Source organism: Mytilus trossulus, chromosome 10, assembly GCF_036588685.1.
Source record: "Mytilus trossulus isolate FHL-02 chromosome 10, PNRI_Mtr1.1.1.hap1, whole genome shotgun sequence".
Classification (NCBI taxonomy): Eukaryota; Metazoa; Mollusca; class Bivalvia; order Mytilida; family Mytilidae; genus Mytilus; species Mytilus trossulus.
Window position 1 is genome coordinate 1,775,106 of NC_086382.1, and position 24,341 is coordinate 1,799,446.

Genomic DNA, 24,341 nt, shown 5'->3' on the forward strand with positions numbered 1-24,341 from the left:
CACTGCAACTTACATTAATAACTGGTACTCGGCTAGGGGATTTTGAATATTTACTTAGGGTACAAAATATCTCGGATGTTTGTGTCCAATTGTTGAAAAAATGCCTATCAAAACCAGAAAATAACAAGCATTCTAAGAGTATTGCATGGCAATACATAGTCCCCTACCAGTAAAACAGAATGCTTACTTGATCTTTAACTTGTCATGCACCAGAACTCTGCACAAAATCAAACTTTATCTGAAACTTGTCATGATAACTATATACCAATTATCAAATCAGTATCTTCAAGCATGACGAAGAGAAAACGGATAATTTGAGTGAATTTTCTGAGTCCATGGACCAGGTATCCAGTCGTTCCGTCCCCACACTGATCCGGCCCTACGTCGATCCGTCCCATGTCGATCCGGCCCACGTCGATCCGGCCCTACGCCGATCTGTCTTCATAATAAAATAGTCCATTTACAATTTAATACATTCAAACTGATTGTTGGTATTTTATTCTTTTTGTAAAAGATAGCCATTTTAAAGAAGAGAACATAAAATTAGATGGAACAGACATATCGCATTCAACTATAATTCTTGCTACTCTTTTTTTTTTTTTTTTTTTAAAGTTTTATGAACTTGGAATGTGATGCCGATTTTATTTTATTTAATTTACACATAGAACATAGAACAGCTAAATAGATATTTACAGTCCAATTGGAAACATTTAACTCATCATAATGATATATATATCAACAATATATTGATTTTTTCTTCTTCAACAATGTCACCGAGGAAGTAGAGATGAGCCGTAACTGGTACATGTTTGTACCAGTGGTAGTTATTGGGTTAATATTAGATCCTATCTAACATGTACACAACTTACTGTTAAATTTAAGATCATGCAAAAAAATCACGCATAACATGCATTGGCAGACAAAGGGAGAGGGTGGACGCCCTTTTATAATTATTGCAAAATCTAGTCCTTTCAAGTCCCAGAATAATCTTTTTTAATTACAAATATTTTAATGTTAATGAATTAAATATAAATAAAACATTTAAAAACAAGAAAATGTTTCCACAGTACTACACTGATGCAGGGCTCACAATATGTTGAGGGGACCATGAAATTTGGGTCAAAACTCTAATTTGAAAAACATTTCCAATGTAGACAGATCACATCATGAGATAAGAAACATTACAACTAAGTTTCAAGTTGATAGACACCCCTTTCATTTTCATAAAATGAAATAACCAAAAACTTTACTTACATGTAGCTGATTTGGGACAGACCACATACTAAGAAACAGACGTCCGGCCGCAAAGACCAGAAATATAACTGCTTAATCAAAAGTGGTAAAAAAAAACTAAAGGGTAGGGGATAAAAGTAAAGGTAGCAACGGTACAGTAAAAACACATACTTTTTTGTTTGGCCTTCTCAAATAATTTTTACCATGGATGGTTTTGCAAAGTGACTAACTGCAACTTACATTAATAACTGGTACTCGGCTCGGGGATTTTGAATATTTACTTAGGGTACAAAATATCTCGGATGTTTGTGTCCAATTGTTGAAAAAATGTCTATCAAAACCAGAAAATAACAAGCATTCTAAGAGTATTGCATGGCAATACATAGTCCCCTACAGGTAAAACAGAATGCTTACTTGATCTTTAACTTGTCATGCACCAGAACTCTGCACAAAATCAAACTTTGTCTGAAGCTTGTCATGATAACTATATACCAATTATCAAATCAGTATCTTCAAGCATGACGAACAGAAAACGGATAATTTGAGTGAATTTTCTGAGTCCATGGACCAGGTATCCAGTCGTTCCGTCCCCAAACTGATCCGGCACTACGTCGATCCGTCCCATGTCGATCCGGCCCACGTCGATCCGGCCCTACGTCGATCTGGCCCCATAATAAAATAGTCCATTTACAATTTAATACATTCGAACTGATTGTTGGTATTTTATTCTTTTTGTAAAAGATAGCCATTTTAAAGAAGAGAAAATAAAATTAGATGGAACAGACATATCGCATTCAACTATAATTCTTGCTACTCTTCTTTTTTTTTAAAAGTTTTATGAACTTGGAATGTGATGCCGATTTTTTTTTATTTAATTTACACATAGAACATAGAACAGCTAAATAGATATTTACAGTCCAATTGGAAAAATTTAACTCATCATAATGACTAGTTTAATCAAATCACTAGTCTATAATTGGCTTGTTTATTCAACAATTTTCTGATGATTGTGAACTAAGGTAATGCCACTCATAATCACTTAATTCAATCAAAATCCTGATTTATCAAAGTTACGTATTTAACAAGGTCTTTATAGTTTTATCTTTTGTTTGATGTTATATTAATTAATTGTGATATTAAAAGAAAACGCATTCTGTCTCCTCTATTATGACAAGGATTCGGAAAAACAAATAACATTTTTGAAATTCTCAATTTTAGAACTTTAACAAAAACTAAGTGTGTATGTGCTTGGGATCGTCTCGTGCCGTTGTTTATGTAACTATTCGTTATTATACAGATCACTTGTTAGGATCACAGTCAATATGAAAACAATGCTGATTAATGTTGATGGCTGTTGATTGTACTAAATTCTTTTATATATGTTTTTATTATAATTATACCCAATAATTTTGAAAACTGATAATGAAAACGTAGTTCGTGCATATACATAATATATATATCTTATATTGTGTGTTTTAAGTAAATTTATGAAAATCGAGAATAATACTGATGTATAGGTTTATGGTATCAATATTATAGTATTAATGAAAGGGTGTTTTTATAATGGCCCTGTTATATGTCCAAGGTCTGTAATAATGGTCGAGGAAGTCTGTAATGGCCCGAGGCAACGTCGAGGGCCATTACGACATCCGAGGCCATTATTACTGACCGAGGACATATAACAGGGCCATTATAAAAACACCCATTTCTTAATACATTTATTAACCAACTGAACAAAAGTGTATGTGTCGCTGCCAACTGGATGTACTCTCTTACTCTTTTAATGACGGTTTAGTTTGAAAATAATAATTTGTACTTCGCCATGATAAAGCTTTTAAAAATATACCAAATATCCAAGATATTAAGTTGAAGGAAGTTATGTGTTGAAAAACAGGATGAACAGTGATCCCTTTATATGATTCTTTAATGTTGGTTGCTGTTACTTAATTAAATAAAATACAAAAAGGTATTATACTCTTTACAACTTAATTTTTATAAACTTTATTAAAAACCCTAACTGGGCTTAATACCGACAAACTGAGCATTAATACAGGGCCATTACAGAAAAACAGGGCCATTACAGAAAAACAGAGCCAATACAGAAAAACAGGGCCATTACAGGAAAAAACAGGGCCATTACAGAAAATATGTAATTTATAATAAACAGTCATTTTTGGCAATAATGTACTTAGTTGGTTAATAACAGTTTTTATTAACCAACTAAGTACATTATTGCCAAAAATGACTGTTTATTATAAATTACATATTTTCTGTAATTAATACTATAATAATGTATTGATATACATAGAATTGGCTTATGACTTGTTACATGCATCTTTATTTCATTTATATGTGGTTTTAATATTATAATTGTCTGTATTTGGATCACGCCTCTATTGAGCTCTTTCCAATAAAATATTGAATTGAATATCATTGTGTGTCGCAATATATCAATCTGGTGAGAGTAAAATTATGGTAAAAGTCCCATAATTCTCAAAATAAGATCATATAAAAAAAGACGATATTATATGGTCAACTGCATGAGATGGTTGAAAATATGACTTATTATTAATGCTTTCTGTGAGTGAAGAACATGTAGTCTAAGAGGAGTTGGGTTCATAATGTGTCATTGAAACCATACTACTGATATTTAAAATAATTTAACTAGCGTTAAAATAGTCGGATCAAAATGACGGTATAATATAGTAAACTACCTTATGCTTGCAAACATTCCTGCAAAGTATGATAACTTTTGATAAAAGTATTCAGATAAATTGTTTAGAAATGTGTCACTATTACAATACTAAGATAAAGTGTCAAAAGTCCAATAACTTCTGATGAAAAAGACAATAAAACTTAATATATAGCATGGTCAAGAAAATATGACAAAAAATAATCCATCTAAGTATTGAAGATGAATGTCAAATGGTATCTGAGTATTGATATGTTCCAGACGGTCGGACGGACGTGCATACAAACGGACGGAGACAATAACTATATCCCCCGCCTTGCGGCACGCAGAGGACAAAAAAGCAACATGACAGGTCTTTTTTAACCAGTACTGATAAAGATCAGATATTTATCTGAAGAAAACAAAACAAAAAAGTAGTCTGACTCAGACAGTGATTCATAGATATGCATGAAGAAAATGCATTCTTAAATTGAAATGTTTACGATTTTTTTCTACTATCAAGTTTCTATAATAGTTATAATCTAAGGAAAACAAGCACAACACTGAAATATTACATATCTTTAGGTTACATTGTACTGGGATTGCAACCCTTTTTTCCGTAACAACCATTAATGCCTTACTTTTATTTTATCATTATAAATAAGAATACATGTTTGTTTATTTTATATTGGCTAGAGGAATAGAGGTAGGATTGAGATTTCACATAACATGTTTAACCACGTCGATTGTTACGTCTGTCGCAAGTCTGGAGCCTCTAGCCTTTGTTAGTCGTGTATGAATTTTTAATTTTAGTTCATTAATATGTTTTGAAGTTTAGTAAGACGTCCATTTCTGCAGAACAAGTACATAATTTTATTTAGGGGCCATCTGAGGATCACTTCCGGGGTCGGGATTTACTCGCTGCGTTGTAGACCAATTGGTTGCCTTCGGCTGTCTGTTCTTTGGTCAAATTGTTGTCTCTTTAAAATATTCCCCATTTCCATTATCAATTTTATTATGTGCAAAACAAGGTGGAAAGTACCAGATGAACATTTACAACTAATAAGCCGAAAAGAAACCGACAGTAACATTGTAAAAAACCTTTATAGGCGACTAAACTACAAAGTATGAATAACAGTCAGAAAATTTACTGAGGAGCACAAAACACACCGAAAACCTGGGAGATTAAAGTTTTCAAGAAAGATCAGTCAATCCGGCTGAACATACGGCACCGTCGTTTTACTCAACTGTGGTAATGTATAATAATCAAATAAATTTGCAAGAAGTTATAACTAAATAGGTTTTTAATGTGTATTCTGGTAATAGTTATAATTGTTGAGAACATTACAGTTTTGTATTTTGTTTAGAACATTGCATATATTAAAAACAAAAATAGAAAGTAAACAAATAAACAGGTTTGCGCATACTAAAGGGTACCATGAAGAGCTATATTGTAATCAAATCTTCCATTCACCCTACAAGAGAATAACAAAATTGAATGTTAAATATGACACATGTTTTAATTTTAAATTTAAGATGCAATTTTAAATACCTGTTATAAAATATCTTAACATGTAGTCTAAGAGGAGTTGGGTTCATAATGTGTCATTGAAACCATACTACTGATATTTAAAATAATTTAACTAGCGTTAAAATAGTCGGATCAAAATGACGGTATAATATAGTCAACTACCTTATGCTTGCAAACATTCCTGCAAAGTATGATAACTTTTGATAAAAGTATTCAGATAAATTGTTTAGAAATGTGTCACTATTACAATACTAAGATAAAGTGTCAAAAGTCCAATAACTTCTGATGAAAAAGACAATAAAACTTAATATATAGCATGGTCAAGAAAATATGACAAAAAATAATCCATCTAAGTATTGAAGATGAATGTCAAATGGTATCTGAGTATTGATATGTTCCAGACGGTCGGACGGACGTGCATACAAACGGACGGAGACAATAACTATATCCCCCGCCTTGCGGCACGCAGAGGACAAAAAAGCAACATGACAGGTCTTTTTTAACCAGTACTGATAAAGATCAGATATTTATCTGAAGAAAACAAAACAAAAAAGTAGTCTGACTCAGACAGTGATTCATAGATATGCATGAAGAAAATGCATTCTTAAATTGAAATGTTTACGATTTTTTTCTACTATCAAGTTTCTATAATAGTTATAATCTAAGGAAAACAAGCACAACACTGAAATATTACATATCTTTAGGTTACATTGTACTGGGATTGCAACCCTTTTTTCCGTAACAACCATTAATGCCTTACTTTTATTTTATCATTATAAATAAGAATACATGTTTGTTTATTTTATATTGGCTAGAGGAATAGAGGTAGGATTGAGATTTCACATAACATGTTTAACCATGTCGATTGTTACGTCTGTCGCAAGTCTGGAGCCTCTAGCCTTTGTTAGTCGTGTATGAATTTTTAATTTTAGTTCATTAATATGTTTTGAAGTTTAGTAAGACGTCCATTTCTGCAGAACAAGTACATAATTTTATTTAGGGGCCATCTGAGGATCACTTCCGGGGTCGGGATTTACTCGCTGCGTTGTAGACCAATTGGTTGCCTTCGGCTGTCTGTTCTTTGGTCAAATTGTTGTCTCTTTAAAATATTCCCCATTTCCATTATCAATTTTATTATGTGCAAAACAAGGTGGAAAGGTCTATATGTGAAAAAACCCCACAGTAAGCACAAGTGAAGTGCTCATATATTGAATATTAAAATTGTATAATCAAAATATTTACTTTACAGTATTAAATAGCCGACTAAACCGTCTTGGTGGTATCATGGAAACATGCTTGCCTCGAGCTCTGCAGAGCGTGTGTTCGATAAACAAACAGGTCACACCAAAGACATTTAGATTTGTTGTTGCTACTCAACCACTAAGATCCTGTTGCTATAATGGAGTAAGCACAAGCATCTGTCGGCTCAGATTCAGAACAATTGTTTTTGTAGAGTGACATGAGTTCCGACAGACTAGTATCTAGTGTGAGATAAGCGTTAATGAGTATGTTTAACCCGCCACATTTTTGTATGTGCCTGTCATAAGCCATACGCCTGTTATTTTACAAGTGTCGTTCGTTGTTGTTTATCATATTCGTTTTTCATTCGTTGTTTTGTATAAAATCAGGCCATAGATTAATTGTTTGACTTGTTTTACATTTGTTTTTTCGGGACCTTTTACAAATGTCTACGCGGTATGGGTTTTGCTCATTGTAAGAAGCCGTATGGTGAATGTTGAATAGCGTAACATTCATATGTATTCATATAACTACACTTCAAGCTACTTACCTACGCAACCAGTACATTTGCACCTCAATCTGAACCAGAAACCACAGTAACCCCCCTTGCATCCAGCTGCTAAACAGTGAACATGACACCTATGTTGGTTAAATGGACATCCATAATAAGCCTCAGCAACTAATTCAAAATAGACGAGTCTGCCATATATTTTAGGGAGCAACTATTTATATTACCTTCAAGCAGAGGTGTGGGTTGTGATTTTTTAGTCTTTTTCAACGCTAGCAAACTATTAATTTTCCCTATTTTTAACACTATCAGGTATGGGGAAAATCTATATTCAGAACTGCTTGACCAGAATAATTTTTTTTTTTTTTAAACCATTACCATACCCCCAATCCTTGTTGATACAAATGATGACGTACGATTGAAACAAACCATAAATAAAGGTAAAACGAGGAACCATACCCCTCCATACAAACAAAACGAGAAAATAACATGCACACACACACACACACACAACAAGGTCTTGATTTGACTACAGATTACCACGTTTACTTATTTATATTTTCTAAGGAAATTCAATAAAAATTTAAAAGATTAAATGAAATGTGGTTGTAATTTATTTATTTTGTCGTTGAAGAAAATTTATTTTATTTGATAAAGGAGATAAAGGGACGTTACCTTCAACAGCCACACAAAATAGTAAGGTTAACAAAAGAACTACTGTTACAGCTTTCATCCTTGATGATGTCAATTAGCTGGAAACAATTTCCTCTGTACCTTGAAAATAAATAATAATACAAATAACTTCAAATGGGATCTGAAACCTTAAACTATGCATTATGTAAAGAATTAGATCGAATTTTATTTTATTGGATGGATTCTATGTGTAGTTATGTTATTTCTAGGTTTGAAATGAAGTCAAGATATTGACGCCTTTTGGACCGTGTTACTATGAATCAATGAAAATTCTTCGTCAACTGATTTTAAAGAGAATTCACACGGCGAATGTCATAAGTGAGTAAGGAACTGCTGATTTGTACGGTACACAGGTTTCATGGTCCGCGAACCTTACTTTTATCATGCGTGTGTTTACGACACTTTCTTTCTATTTCGTCGGAGATATTTTTTGTCATTGGGTTAAGGTTGTCACTCCTTTTCCATTTTGTTATTGCTTGCTTTGTATCATCTTACAATGCATTTATTGCAGTAAAGTAGGATTTTAGATAGTTAGAATCTGCCTGTTACATGTAAGAACTGAATAATTCACCTCGCCAAAATAACAGTTCGCCAAACGAAATGCTAGAAATAGATGTGTAGATAAAAAAAGTAAGTTACTGCTGCTCGGCAAGCCGCATTCGCGCTTATAATTATGCGTCACAACCGCCAAATTGAAAAAAAATGATCGTGCCCCTTGTTGTACATTATGTGGGTACGTGTCACAGGAATGCAGTCAAACTGGTACTGTTTATGTTATGCCAGATGACCAGGTGAGCCAAAAGCCAATGGTCTATCTATCGATTGTGAAGTTTACATCTAAGTTGGTTCAATGAAGGATAAAATTATGTGAGCATGAGCTGGTAACTAACTTGTCGGCAACATTAGAGTTCACTCATTGTTTTTGTTGAGGAAGTTGTGTTGTTTAATCTTTTCCAGTTTTCGATCTGTTTTGTTGTAACAGTACATTTGTCTTTTGAATTATAATGTAACTTAACTTATTTAAAAAGCTTAAAGAAAAAAATAAGAAATATAATTATGAGAAGATACTTACTTTTTTGTACAATCTTTTTACTTTTCTAACCGGCAGACGCACACAGTAGATAAATGATGTTCAATTAACACAATGCGGATATACTTTATATACGATTTGCTATTAGTCAAGGATAACCGTTGAACATGTACATCTTCCGTTCGTTTCTGCGTTGTAATGATATGCTTTTTACGTTTTATGTAAACATCTTTTATAAATCGTTCAAGGTCATATATTTTTAATATTAGAAGAAAAAAAAAACCAGATTTTTTCTGCATTTAGTAATTATAACCTTGTGTGATGTTGTTAAGAAAGCAATGTTCTACTGTTACTACATGTACTACGCATTCTTTTTTGTTTGCTTTATCGCTTGAACATTAAATTGCAGATTTTAACAGATTGATTCCTGTCTTTTGTGTTGCAGAATATTCAGTTTAATCTGTCTGGTGCAATTTCTGTTATTTTAAGCACGAGGTCGTACATGCACAAGGACAGATATTCATTTTTATGTCTCCTCATCCAACAAGTTACATGGTCATCCCTTTAGCTGTTTAAATACAATATGACATTAAAAAACGAGAAAGTGCTGTTTCTGTTCTTGCAGTACTGTAATATAAAACAATTCCATATCATACAATATACACTGTCTAAAAATGAGAATGCAATCGAAACACAACTAAATTTTTTAGATTCGGAGATGTAATACGATTGCCGATGAGACAACTATTCAAAGTCGCCAAATGATAAATATGAGATGTCCACTATGATAACATGCAAATAATGTATAGTCTGAATAGCAACGGTATGTCAAAATGATAAAAAACAAATTAAAAAAAACCTGCATGGATTAAACTACTCTTCAGTAAATATTGTTTTTACATCATACTTCAACCTTTACCAACCACTAAATAACAGTTTCATGGCTTTCGGAAGGCAAATAAAAATTACGGCGGAGTTTTATTTCCATGGCTGTGACCACACAATAGTAACCTTAACATGGGACTTTGTTGTAACAACAGAACATGCATGGATGAACACACTTACAGTTAGGTAATAAGCAAAATCACAAAGGGTTAAAAAAGACAATCTACACACATTACCGATCTAAGACTATTCGCAGTTATTGAGTTCATGTGTCACGACTAATTGCAACTACTAATCTTATATTATTTTTATAGTAAATATTGCGTAACCTAATATAATATGTAACATTATTTTTGTAATTATTTTTACATGTAAGGGACTGGAGAGTTAGAGAGAGAGAAAATAAACAGAAAAATCAGACAAAATTTAAAAGCGAATGGATGACAATGATTTGTTATCCCTAAGCTGGCTATGGAGTATGGGTTTCGACGGCCATTCAGCGACCTATAGTTTGTTAATGACGGAGAGATGTCTCATTAGCCATCATACCACATGTATATAGAATTCATCCAAATCTATCACATTTTCTTTAGAAAGCACACAATTCAGAGCCTGGTTTAATGTCCTGTATTACACATGTACATGTAGTTGTTTATTGTTAACCACAAGTCTACATCCATATACTTATATATTTGTTTTTTTATGTTTTCATGTTTAATGTAGGTCGTAAATGTACTCACATATCCCATATACTTTTTTGTTATTAAAAAAATAAATAATAGACTATACTGTTTAAACAATTACTTCCTTTAAGAAAACACAAAACCAACACAGACGAACTAGCGACATTTAAACTGGAAAGTCGAAAACAATCTGAAAAAACACGTGAAAAAAAATGAAAAAGATAAGATGACAAACAACTAGTACATACAAAACACGATCAAGAACTGAGCAACTCCAAATCCACAAAAAAACAGAGGGGAACATCGGGTGCTCAGGAGAGGGAAACAGATCCTGCCCAAAATGTTGTACCGGTTATTGTTTATGTTAGTACAAATCCGGTGTTTAAGCATCAAATAAGGGTTGACCACAAACATTTTTGACCAAAAAAACACAATTTTTGTGTTTTCTAAATTTTCAGGTGATTATTTGAAGATTGAATATCTTTTTTTATTTTTGTTAAATGAAATCAGATCGGTTGCTTTTAATGTTTAAATTGGTAAATATTGAGCAATCCATATCTTAATAGACGACATGTGGTTTTACCAGAAAAGTTGATGAAACTGGGTTAATATTTTCTAAAAATTGAGATGCCAAGTCCTTAATGGTAAATATTTTCTTTGATAATAAAACACGATGGTAAACATTTGAACAAATTCTGTGATATCAATGAAATTTCTTAATTATTTATTATAGACTAAAATAATTGCGTGTACAGATTGCTTCTTTAATGGAGACAAATGTTTATGTTGAATCTTTTTTAAAATAGGGGCATATGAAAAGTAAAAAAAAAAGTTCAAATCTTCAAATTAGTGCACAGTGCAAGGATAACAAGCTCAGATATGTTTAAACTCTTAGTGCAGTTCCAAAGATCTGAATTTAAAACATTAAAATGTTTTTTTTATAAAAAAATCTGTAACTTGGCATTGCACAAGGTCATGTTTTTCTCTGGCTGTTGACGTCTTTACACTAAATCCATTGGATGTTGGATGTGTACGGATTGATAGTTTAGTCTTAGTTGCATGATTTTTTTATTAGTTGTTAGTGGCTTTGAACTAGCTGTCAGATAACTGCGAGTACTGTCATATCTGTTCATTATGTCTTTTTGCGTCCACTTGTATTTTTGTCCATCTGATGAGTTAAGCCTTTTTAAACTGATTTGTATAGTTCGTTCTTATGTTGTACTGTTATACCAGTGTCCCAGGTTAGGGGGGGGGGGGGGGGGTCCCGCTAACATGGTTAACCCCGCCACATTATTTATGTATGTGCCTGTCCCAAGTCAGGAGCCTGTAATTCAGTGGTTGTCGTTTGTTTATGTGTTACATATTTGTTCTACTTTCATTTTTTTTTTCTTTTTTTATAGATTATCATTTATACAATTCCATAATAGCAATTCATCTTTGAAGTTTCAAAGATTTGAAGGGAATGTAGAGGTGTCGGTCCTTGCTCTAGAGAGAGATCAAGGACCAACAACTCTGCGTCGGAAATTGGATCTGTCGGAGAAATTGTTTAGGTCGACGCCTCTGCTGGTGGACGTGTCGTCCTCGAGGGTATCACCAGCCCAGTAATCAGCAATTCGGTGTTCACATGAATATCAATTATGTGGCCAAAATAAATTTCCTGTTTACAAAACTTTGAATTTTTCGAAAAACTAAGGATTTTCTTATCCCAGGCATAGATTACCTTAGCCGTTTTTGGCACAACTTTTTGGAATTTTGGATCCTTAATGCTCTTCGATTTTGTATTTGTTTGGTTTTTAACTATTTTGATATGAGCGTCACTGATGAGTCTTATGTAGACGAAACGCGCGTCTGGCGTATTAAATTATAATCCTGGTACCTTTGATAACTATTAGTTTACTAGTACAAAACATTGGTTGTCTTTTTTGTACCTTACTGCAAAATGATCAAGTTGACACTTAGGATTAGACAAAATTTCTGAAGCTATTCCTCGGAATTTATGTTGAAAACTATGGATGTATTCAAAAATACTTTTACCCTTTCAGAATACTTTGCTCAACTCAGAAAAAAATGTGAAAAGAAAGGACTTGTATTTTTGTCGGAATATATAAATAAAGGCAACAGTAGTATACCGATGTTCAAAACTCATAAATCGATAGAAGAAAAAAAAAACGGGTCATCAACCAAAAACCTAGGGAAACGCATTAAATACAAGAGAATGAAGACACAACATCAAAATGTAACTCACACAGAAAAAAAACTAAGCATTAGACAAAATCCGATGCGAATAACAAATATAACATCAAAACTAAATACATGAATTTGGGATAGAAAAGTACCGTGACACGTCTTATAATAATGTGAATTCACACTCAAATATAACAGGAAACAAACGACACAAAAGAGACACAACGTGTAAATGTAACACACAGAAACGAACTATAATATAACAATGACTATATTCCTGACTTGGTACAGGACATTTTTTAAAGAAAAAAATGGTGGGTTGAACCTGGTTTCGTGGCATGCCAAACCTCCCTCTTTTATGGCCATGTGAAATATAACATTAAATTGACAACACAGCATTACAGGACTACAATATCAATAAATAGGAAAACACAACTGACAAAGAAACACACGAATAATAGCTAACAAAAGGCAACAAGTTTAAAATTTTTAATACGCCAGAAGTGCATTTTGTCCACACAAGACTTACTAGTGACGCCCAGACACAAAAGTTTGAAAGCCAAAACAAGTACAAAGTTGAACAGCATCGAGGACCAAAAGTTAAAAAAAAATGTGCGAAAAACGGCCAGGGTTTTCTATTAGGTACCAGGACATCCCTATTATTTAGAATAATTTATACTTTTGCAAACAGTAAATTAAAATGACTATATAAAAGATGTATATGATAAAACTGAAGTATTAACTAATTACAGAAAACAACCGGATACATTACATAACCCGACAAAATCCAACACAATCCAACACAAAAAATAGACACACCCGAAATAGTAAGTTTCTCATTAGCGATCATACCACGTTTTTTTTTGTTTTTTTACATTAAACTCAACCTAAACTGTTCAAAAATATAGTCAATACATGAAATACTAGTGGCCATCGATTTGATCTTCATAATTTGCACTTGTCTTAATAATCGCTCACATAAAAATTACTACTGAAGCAACATATGGAAAATCATATCAATTTTACACCAACTTATTTTTCTAATTCATGTAATTAAGAGGAAAACACTCATTTGACAAAAAATATAATGGCAGACACATTTAATACTTAAAAGGTTATCAAGACGAAGGTATGTTATATCACGTTATAACCACCAAACTGTCTGTCAGGTTTGTCTAGTATTATCAGTATACTTTTGAAAAATGAGTTAATATCTACATTGTTGAATTCTTTATTGTAATATATATGAAAGGATAACATTTCAGATCTATCACGTCTCTGAACAAAGGTACTTATAATCTGTGCGAACTAGTAATAAACTCATTTTACGTCTATTTATTAACGATTGATGTTATTTAACTATTACAAAAAAGTTAAATCACGAAAATACTGAATCACAAAAATACTGCAACTCCAAGGAAAATTCAGAACGAAAAGTTCCTAATCAAATGGCAAAATCAAATGATAAAATACATCAAACGAATGGACAACGACAGTCATTTTCCCTACTTGGTAGAGGCATGTTCAAGTGTAGATAATAGTAAATTGAACCTGGTTTTAAAACGCTACACTTATCACTTGTATGACAGTCCAATCAAATTCCATTGTATTTAAAACGATGCGGGAACAAAATAGACTTAAGGTGGTACCCAACACTTTCACTACAATTTATTCGGCTCGTTTAATTTTCATAAAATTTTGTCAAAGTATTTACTTTGAAACTTTAACAAAAATATAAAAATTTAAAATTTTTTGAACCATCCGTTTTGTCAGAAAAATTACACTGGTTATATAGCAATTTGACAAACACCAATTTTGATTATTGAGAAGCTTAATATTCCTTTTACAACACAACGTAATTAAAACGTTTAGCTGACTTTACAGAGTTATCTCACTGTCGTGTTAGGTACCACCTTTATAGTTTAAATAGTCCAAAAATTGGGACAGCAGTCATCAATGTGTCACAATCTAAATACAAATAAATATTTAACGAAAAGGCACAAAAAATATCTATAAAAAAAAAAAAAAACGCATTCATTGCTTCGCGTATATGACGTCAGAAAAAGTAAACATCACAAGAAGAAATTTACATTTATTTTGTCGTCAAAGGATATTGAAAAAAAATCTAATTTCACATCGGGAATGGTGGTATACAGGATGGAAAATTGAAAAGTTACGTTAAAATTTATTTCAGAAACAGACCGAGAATTATCCAAAAGTTCTTTAAAATGTAAAGAATCATCATGTGGTAAATACCACTACGCGACTAAAATAATTTTGTTGTTCAAAATATTTTCAAATTTAGAATAGGACAATAACATAATGGCGGATCTTTAAAAGTACATAGGCACTTTCAATTTTTTTAAACGGTTGAACGTTCTGTTCAGGTTTGTCAACCTCTGATATTAAAGATTTGTTTTGCGTAGCTTAGTATTTAATCTTAGGATTTTCCTTTGATGATTTTCGTTTGATGGATTTATATAATTATAATAAAGATGCATTATTTTTATAAATAACATAAGATGAAGGTCTGGTAACTGATTTATTTGAGTGTGCGTAACATGAAATAACAGTCAGCTTGTTCTTTGTGGCCTAACTAGAAAAGGACAGCATTACTGGTTTAAGAACTTAAATATGATGTAGTACTTTTTCCGCTGATCTGTAAAAATTCCATCTTCATGCCTTATACATGTTATATATCATGCACTGTATTACGACGCTAGATTAACACTGACGAGTAAAGGTAACTTGCAGCCAACGAAATATTTATTTTTGTGAAGCCAAGGTGGCTGAGTAGTCTACACTGCTACTTTTGCATAGGTACTTTTTCTGTACAAAAAATCTGTGGTACTGGAAAATTACTTTTAAAATATGGTACTTTTTTAGTACTTTAAATTTATTGTAATATTTAGGTACCTGTTTTTTACAGTACTTGATTTGTACCTAATATTTGAGGTACACATTTAGTACTACACAATTAAAGTACAAATTGAGTACTTAAAATTTGAAGTACAAATCAAGTACTGTAAAAAACAAGTACTTAAATATTACAATAAATTTGAAGTACTAAAAAAGTACTATATTTTAAAAGTAATTTTCCAGTACTACAGATTTTTTTGTACAGAAAAAGTACCTATGCAAAATTAGCAGTGCAGGGCCGTAAATCTCAGTGAAATCCTAAAATAAAATGTTCGCTCCTAGATTAAAATACTTATCTGTGTTACAAACTGGTGCTGAAAAATGTACATTACAAGAAAATAAGCATGCAACGCGTGTTTTAAAGTTACACCGGATCAATAAAATCCAAATCATGCACTGCTGGTGAACTGTGACCGAAATGTCAATTTCCTACAATGACAAAAGAAATTACATTGTGCACATTCCATCTCTATAGATGTTGTTTGTTCAACGTCTCCACCTGAAAAGAAATAAAAAGACTGACTTTTCGTTATTATCAACCCGCGTCACGTGATGTCTCCTCAATCTGGCGCGCGCGCTGGACCTGAAATAAAATAAAAACTTTCCGAACTAAACATGAAACTTCCCCGGAATAATATAGACCCCTTACAGAAACAAACAGACAAACAAACAAACAGACAGACAAACAAACACACACACACACATAACAATCAATCATGTTTCAAAGGGGGGGGTGGGGCAAGACCGTTTACAATTACTTTTTAGAAGCAATTGATTTAAATTGTAAAACGACAATTTTAACCATTCTGTTCCGTTTATATAAAAAAAAAATCCCTAGGACCCGCCCCCCCCTTTTTTTTTTACCCCCACTTACAAATGAATGTGTTTGATCAACCAATCAACGTGTTCAACCAACCAACCAACCAACCAACCAACCAACCAATAAATCAATCAATCAATCAGTGCATGTTTCCGTCTCATGTGTTTAATATGGAGTCCACGATCTCATTTGTTTCTTTCTCGCTTGTTTCAAGAAACACTATCAAACGTGTTGTTTAACCAACCAACCAACCAACCAACCAACCAACCAACGTGTTTAATCAACCAATCAACATGTTTAGCCAACCAACCAATCAATCAATCAACCAATCAGTGCATGTTTCCGTCTCATGTGTTTAATATGGAGTTCACGATCTCATTTGTTTCTTTCTCGCTTGTTTCAAGAAACACTTTCCAACGTGTTTAACCAACCAACCAACGTGTTTAATCAACCAATCAACATGTTTAGCCAACCAACCAACCAACCAACCAATCAATCAATCAACCAATCAGTGCATGTTTCCGTCTCATGTGTTTAATATGGAGTCCACGATCTCATATGTTTCTTTCTCGCTTGTTTCAAGAAACACTATCAAACGTGTTTAACCAACCAACCAACCAACCAACCAACCAACCAACCAACGTGTTCAATCAACCAATCAACATGTTAAGCCAACCAACCAACCAATCAATCAACCAATCGGTGCATGTTTCCGTCTCATGTGTTTAATATGGAGTCCACGATCTCATTAGTTTCTTTCTCGCTTGTTTCGAGAAACACTATCTAACGTGTTTAACCAACCAACCAACGTGTTTAATCAACCAATCAACATGTTTAACCAACCAACCAACCAACCAACCAACCAATCAATCAATCAATCAATAAATCAGTGCATGTTTCCGTCTCGTGTGTTCAATACGGGGTCCAAGATCTCAGTTTTTTCCGGTTGCTTCAAGAGACCCTATCCCAAGTGTTTAAGTAATAAACAAACCAACCAACCAACCAACCAACCAACCAACCAACCAATCAATCAATATGTATGACCGTTTATTTATGACAGTTTCATTAAAACAATATGGAAGGAAAGACCTATGATCAATTATTCAAGAAGAATTGAATTTCAATATTGTTCTTACATCTCTTCTGAAAAAAAAATCCACATCCTTCTTATCAGTTATACTCTGAAACTACAAGTCTAATCGACCCCAAAATGTGCAGTCAGCAGGGCATACATGTACTAAAGGTTCATAAAACAACGTGGTGCAGATATCTCTCAAGACTTTTCCTAGAGAAAAGAAATGGCAATGCCGTAAAAATCGCTCCTTACACTGCTACTTTTGCATAGGTACTTTTTCTGTACAAAAAATCTGTGGTACTGGAAAATTACTTTTAAAATATGGTACTTTTTTAGTACTTTAAATTTATTGTAATATTTAGGTACCTGTTTTTTACAGTACTTGATTTGTACCTAATATTTGAGGTACACATTTAGTACTACACAATTAAAGTACAAATTGAGTACTTAAAATTTGAAGTACAAATCAAGTACTGTAAAAAACAAGTACTTAAATATTACAATAAATTTGAAGTACTAAAAAAGTACTATATTTTAAAAGTAATTTTCCAGTACTACAGATTTTTTGTACAGAAAAAGTACCTATGCAAAATTAGCAGTGCAGGGCCGTAAATCTCAGTGAAATCCTAAAATAAAATGTTCGCTCCTAGATTAAAATACTTATCTGTGTTACAAACTGGTGCTGAAAAATGTACATTACAAGAAAATAAGCATGCAACGCGTGTTTTAAAGTTACACCGGATCAATAAAATCCAAATCATGCACTGCTGGTGAACTGTGACCGAAATGTCAATTTCCTACAATGACAAAAGAAATTACATTGTGCACATTCCATCTCTATAGATGTTGTTTGTTCAACGTCTCCACCTGAAAAGAAATAAAAAGACTGACTTTTCGTTATTATCAACCCGCGTCACGTGATGTCTCCTCAATCTGGCGCGCGCGCTGGACCTGAAATAAAATAAAAACTTTCCGAACTAAACATGAAACTTCCCCGGAATAATATAGACCCCTTACAGAAACAAACAGACAAACAAACAAACAGACAGACAAACAAACACACACACACACATAACAATCAATCATGTTTCAAAGGGGGGGGTGGGGCAAGACCGTTTACAATTGCTTTTTAGAAGCAATTGATTTAAATTGTAAAACGACAATTTTAACCATTCTGTTCCGTTTATATAAAAAAAAAATCCCTAGGACCCGCCCCCCCCCCTTTTTTTTTTACCCCCACTTACAAATGAATGTGTTTGATCAACCAATCAACGTGTTCAACCAACCAACCAACCAACCAACCAACCAACCAATAAATCAATCAATCAATCAGTGCATGTTTCCGTCTCATGTGTTTAATATGGAGTCCACGATCTCATTTGTTTCTTTCTCGCTTGTTTCAAGAAACACTATCAAACGTGTTGTTTAACCAACCAACCAACCAACCAACCAACCAACCAACGTGTTTAATCAACCAATCAACATGTTTAGCCAACCAACCAATCAATCAATCAACCAATCAGTGCATGTTTCCGTCTCATGTGTTTAATATGGAGTTCACGATCTCATTTGTTTCTTTCTCGCTTGTTTCAAGAAACACTTTCCAACGTGTTTAACCAACCAACCAACGTGTTTAATCAACCAATCAACATGTTTAGCCAACCAACCAACCAGCCAACCAATCAATCAATCAACCAATCAGTGCATGTTTCCGTCTCATGTGTTTAATATGGAGTCCACGATCTCATATGTTTCTTTCTCGCTTGTTTCAAGAAACACTATCAAACGTGTTTAACCAACCAACCAACCAACCAACCAACCAACCAACCAACGTGTTCAATCAACCAATCAACATGTTAAGCCAACCAACCAACCAATCAATCAACCAATCGGTGCATGTTTCCGTCTCATGTGTTTAATATGGAGTCCACGATCTCATTAGTTTCTTTCTCGCTTGTTTCGAGAAACACTATCTAACGTGTTTAACCAACCAACCAACGTGTTTAATCAACCAATCAACATGTTTAACCAACCAACCAACCAACCAACCAACCAATCAATCAATCAATCAATAAATCAGTGCATGTTTCCGTCTCGTGTGTTCAATACGGGGTCCAAGATCTCAGTTTTTTCCGGTTGCTTCAAGAGACCCTATCCCAAGTGTTTAAGTAATAAACAAACCAACCAACCAACCAACCAACCAACCAACCAACCAATCAATCAATATGTATGACCGTTTATTTATGACAGTTTCATTAAAACAATATGGAAGGAAAGACCTATGATCAATTATTCAAGAAGAATTGAATTTCAATATTGTTCTTACATCTCTTCTGAAAAAAAAATCCACATCCTTCTTATCAGTTATACTCTGAAACTACAAGTCTAATCGACCCCAAAATGTGCAGTCAGCAGGGCATACATGTACTAAAGGTTCATAAAACAACGTGGTGCAGATATCTCTCAAGACTTTTCCTAGAGAAAAGAAATGGCAATGCCGTAAAAATCGCTCCTTACACTGCTACTTTTGCATAGGTACTTTTTCTGTACAAAAAATCTGTGGTACTGGAAAATTACTTTTAAAATATGGTACTTTTTTAGTACTTTAAATTTATTGTAATATTTAGGTACCTGTTTTTTACAGTACTTGATTTGTACCTAATATTTGAGGTACACATTTAGTACTACACAATTAAAGTACAAATTGAGTACTTAAAATTTGAAGTACAAATCAAGTACTGTAAAAAACAAGTACTTAAATATTACAATAAATTTGAAGTACTAAAAAAGTACTATATTTTAAAAGTAATTTTCCAGTACTACAGATTTTTTGTACAGAAAAAGTACCTATGCAAAATTAGCAGTGCAGGGCCGTAAATCTCAGTGAAATCCTAAAATAAAATGTTCGCTCCTAGATTAAAATACTTATCTGTGTTACAAACTGGTGCTGAAAAATGTACATTACAAGAAAATAAGCATGCAACGCGTGTTTTAAAGTTACACCGGATCAATAAAATCCAAATCATGCACTGCTGGTGAACTGTGACCGAAATGTCAATTTCCTACAATGACAAAAGAAATTACATTGTGCACATTCCATCTCTATAGATGTTGTCTGTTCAACGTCTCCACCTGAAAAGAAATAAAAAGACTGACTTTTCGTTATTATCAACCCGCGTCACGTGATGTCTCCTCAATCTGGCGCGCGCGCTGGACCTGAAATAAAATAAAAACTTTCCGAACTAAACATGAAACTTCCCCGGAATAATATAGACCCCTTACAGAAACAAACAGACAAACAAACAAACAGACAGACAAACAAACACACACACACACATAACAATCAATCATGTTTCAAAGGGGGGGGGGGTGGGGCAAGACCGTTTACAATTGCTTTTTAGAAGCAATTGATTTAAATTGTAAAACGACAATTTTAACCATTCTGTTCCGTTTATATAAAAAAAAAATCCCTAGGACCCGCCCCCCCCCCTTTTTTTTTTACCCCCACTTACAAATGAATGTGTTTGATCAACCAATCAACGTGTTCAACCAACCAACCAACCAACCAACCAACCAATAAATCAATCAATCAATCAGTGCATGTTTCCGTCTCATGTGTTTAATATGGAGTCCACGATCTCATTTGTTTCTTTCTCGCTTGTTTCAAGAAACACTATCAAACGTGTTGTTTAACCAACCAACCAACCAACCAACCAACCAACCAACGTGTTTAATCAACCAATCAACATGTTTAGCCAACCAACCAATCAATCAATCAACCAATCAGTGCATGTTTCCGTCTCATGTGTTTAATATGGAGTTCACGATCTCATTTGTTTCTTTCTCGCTTGTTTCAAGAAACACTTTCCAACGTGTTTAACCAACCAACCAACGTGTTTAATCAACCAATCAACATGTTTAGCCAACCAACCAACCAACCAACCAATCAATCAATCAACCAATCAGTGCATGTTTCCGTCTCATGTGTTTAATATGGAGTCCACGATCTCATATGTTTCTTTCTCGCTTGTTTCAAGAAACACTATCAAACGTGTTTAACCAACCAACCAACCAACCAACCAACCAACCAACCAACGTGTTCAATCAACCAATCAACATGTTAAGCCAACCAACCAACCAATCAATCAACCAATCGGTGCATGTTTCCGTCTCATGTGTTTAATATGGAGTCCACGATCTCATTAGTTTCTTTCTCGCTTGTTTCGAGAAACACTATCTAACGTGTTTAACCAACCAACCAACGTGTTTAATCAACCAATCAACATGTTTAACCAACCAACCAACCAACCAACCAACCAACCAATCAATCAATCAATCAATAAATCAGTGCATGTTTCCGTCTCGTGTGTTCAATACGGGGTCCAAGATCTCAGTTTTTTCCGGTTGCTTCAAGAGACCCTATCCCAAGTGTTTAAGTAATAAACAAACCAACCAACCAACCAACCAACCAACCAACCAACCAACCAACCAATCAATCAATATGTATGACCGTTTATTTATGACAGTTTCATTAAAACAATATGGAAGGAAAGACCTATGATCAATTATTCAAGAAGAATTGAATTTCAATATTGTTCTTACATCTCTTCTGAAAAAAAAATCCACATCCTTCTTATCAGTTATACTCTGAAACTACAAGTCTAATCGACCCCAAAATGTGCAGTCAGCAGGGCATACATGTACTAAAGGTTCATAAAACAACGTGGTGCAGATATCTCTCAAGACTTTTCCTAGAGAAAAGAAATGGCAATGCCGTAAAAATCGCTCCTTACACTGCTACTTTTGCATAGGTACTTTTTCTGTACAAAAAATCTGTGGTACTGGAAAATTACTTTTAAAATATGGTACTTTTTTAGTACTTTAAATTTATTGTAATATTTAGGTACCTGTTTTTTACAGTACTTGATTTGTACCTAATATTTGAGGTACACATTTAGTACTACACAATTAAAGTACAAATTGAGTACTTAAAATTTGAAGTACAAATCAAGTACTGTAAAAAACAAGTACTTAAATATTACAATAAATTTGAAGTACTAAAAAAGTACTATATTTTAAAAGTAATTTTCCAGTACTACAGATTTTTTGTACAGAAAAAGTACCTATGCAAAATTAGCAGTGCAGGGCCGTAAATCTCAGTGAAATCCTAAAATAAAATGTTCGCTCCTAGATTAAAATACTTATCTGTGTTACAAACTGGTGCTGAAAAATGTACATTACAAGAAAATAAGCATGCAACGCGTGTTTTAAAGTTACACCGGATCAATAAAATCCAAATCATGCACTGCTGGTGAACTGTGACCGAAATGTCAATTTCCTACAATGACAAAAGAAATTACATTGTGCACATTCCATCTCTATAGATGTTGTCTGTTCAACGTCTCCACCTGAAAAGAAATAAAAAGACTGACTTTTCGTTATTATCAACCCGCGTCACGTGATGTCTCCTCAATCTGGCGCGCGCGCTGGACCTGAAATAAAATAAAAACTTTCCGAACTAAACATGAAACTTCCCCGGAATAATATAGACCCCTTACAGAAACAAACAGACAAACAAACAAACAGACAGACAAACAAACACACACACACACATAACAATCAATCATGTTTCAAAGGGGGGGGGGTGGGGCAAGACCGTTTACAATTGCTTTTTAGAAGCAATTGATTTAAATTGTAAAACGACAATTTTAACCATTCTGTTCCGTTTATATAAAAAAAAAATCCCTAGGACCCGCCCCCCCCCTTTTTTTTTTACCCCCACTTACAAATGAATGTGTTTGATCAACCAATCAACGTGTTCAACCAACCAACCAACCAACCAACCAACCAATAAATCAATCAATCAATCAGTGCATGTTTCCGTCTCATGTGTTTAATATGGAGTCCACGATCTCATTTGTTTCTTTCTCGCTTGTTTCAAGAAACACTATCAAACGTGTTGTTTAACCAACCAACCAACCAACCAACCAACCAACCAACGTGTTTAATCAACCAATCAACATGTTTAGCCAACCAACCAATCAATCAATCAACCAATCAGTGCATGTTTCCGTCTCATGTGTTTAATATGGAGTTCACGATCTCATTTGTTTCTTTCTCGCTTGTTTCAAGAAACACTTTCCAACGTGTTTAACCAACCAACCAACGTGTTTAATCAACCAATCAACATGTTTAGCCAACCAACCAACCAACCAACCAATCAATCAATCAACCAATCAGTGCATGTTTCCGTCTCATGTGTTTAATATGGAGTCCACGATCTCATATGTTTCTTTCTCGCTTGTTTCAAGAAACACTATCAAACGTGTTTAACCAACCAACCAACCAACCAACCAACCAACCAACGTGTTCAATCAACCAATCAACATGTTAAGCCAACCAACCAACCAATCAATCAACCAATCGGTGCATGTTTCCGTCTCATGTGTTTAATATGGAGTCCACGATCTCATTAGTTTCTTTCTCGCTTGTTTCGAGAAACACTATCTAACGTGTTTAACCAACCAACCAACGTGTTTAATCAACCAATCAACATGTTTAACCAACCAACCAACCAACCAACCAACCAATCAATCAATCAATCAATAAATCAGTGCATGTTTCCGTCTCGTGTGTTCAATACGGGGTCCAAGATCTCAGTTTTTTCCGGTTGCTTCAAGAGACCCTATCCCAAGTGTTTAAGTAATAAACAAACCAACCAACCAACCAACCAACCAACCAACCAACCAATCAATCAATATGTATGACCGTTTATTTATGACAGTTTCATTAAAACAATATGGAAGGAAAGACCTATGATCAATTATTCAAGAAGAATTGAATTTCAATATTGTTCTTACATCTCTTCTG

General features: G+C 33.8%; 1 long non-coding RNA gene across 4 annotated transcripts in view; it reads right to left on the minus strand.

The window, feature by feature from the left end:
- Positions 1-5,190: 5,190 nt before the first annotated feature.
- The window catches only part of LOC134686715 (uncharacterized), an 86,054-nt gene continuing 66,903 nt past the window's right edge, over positions 5,191-24,341 (minus strand). For 3 of the 4 annotated variants that reach the window (XR_010101649.1, XR_010101646.1, XR_010101648.1), the window contains 4 exons: positions 8,948-9,532; positions 7,858-7,956; positions 7,225-7,313; positions 5,191-5,379 (listed from right to left, as the gene is read on the minus strand). This is a non-coding gene — a long non-coding RNA (uncharacterized LOC134686715). The remainder of the gene's footprint in view (positions 5,380-7,224; positions 7,314-7,857; positions 7,957-8,947; positions 9,533-24,341) is intronic. The other variant, XR_010101647.1, reaches the window with a different exon arrangement.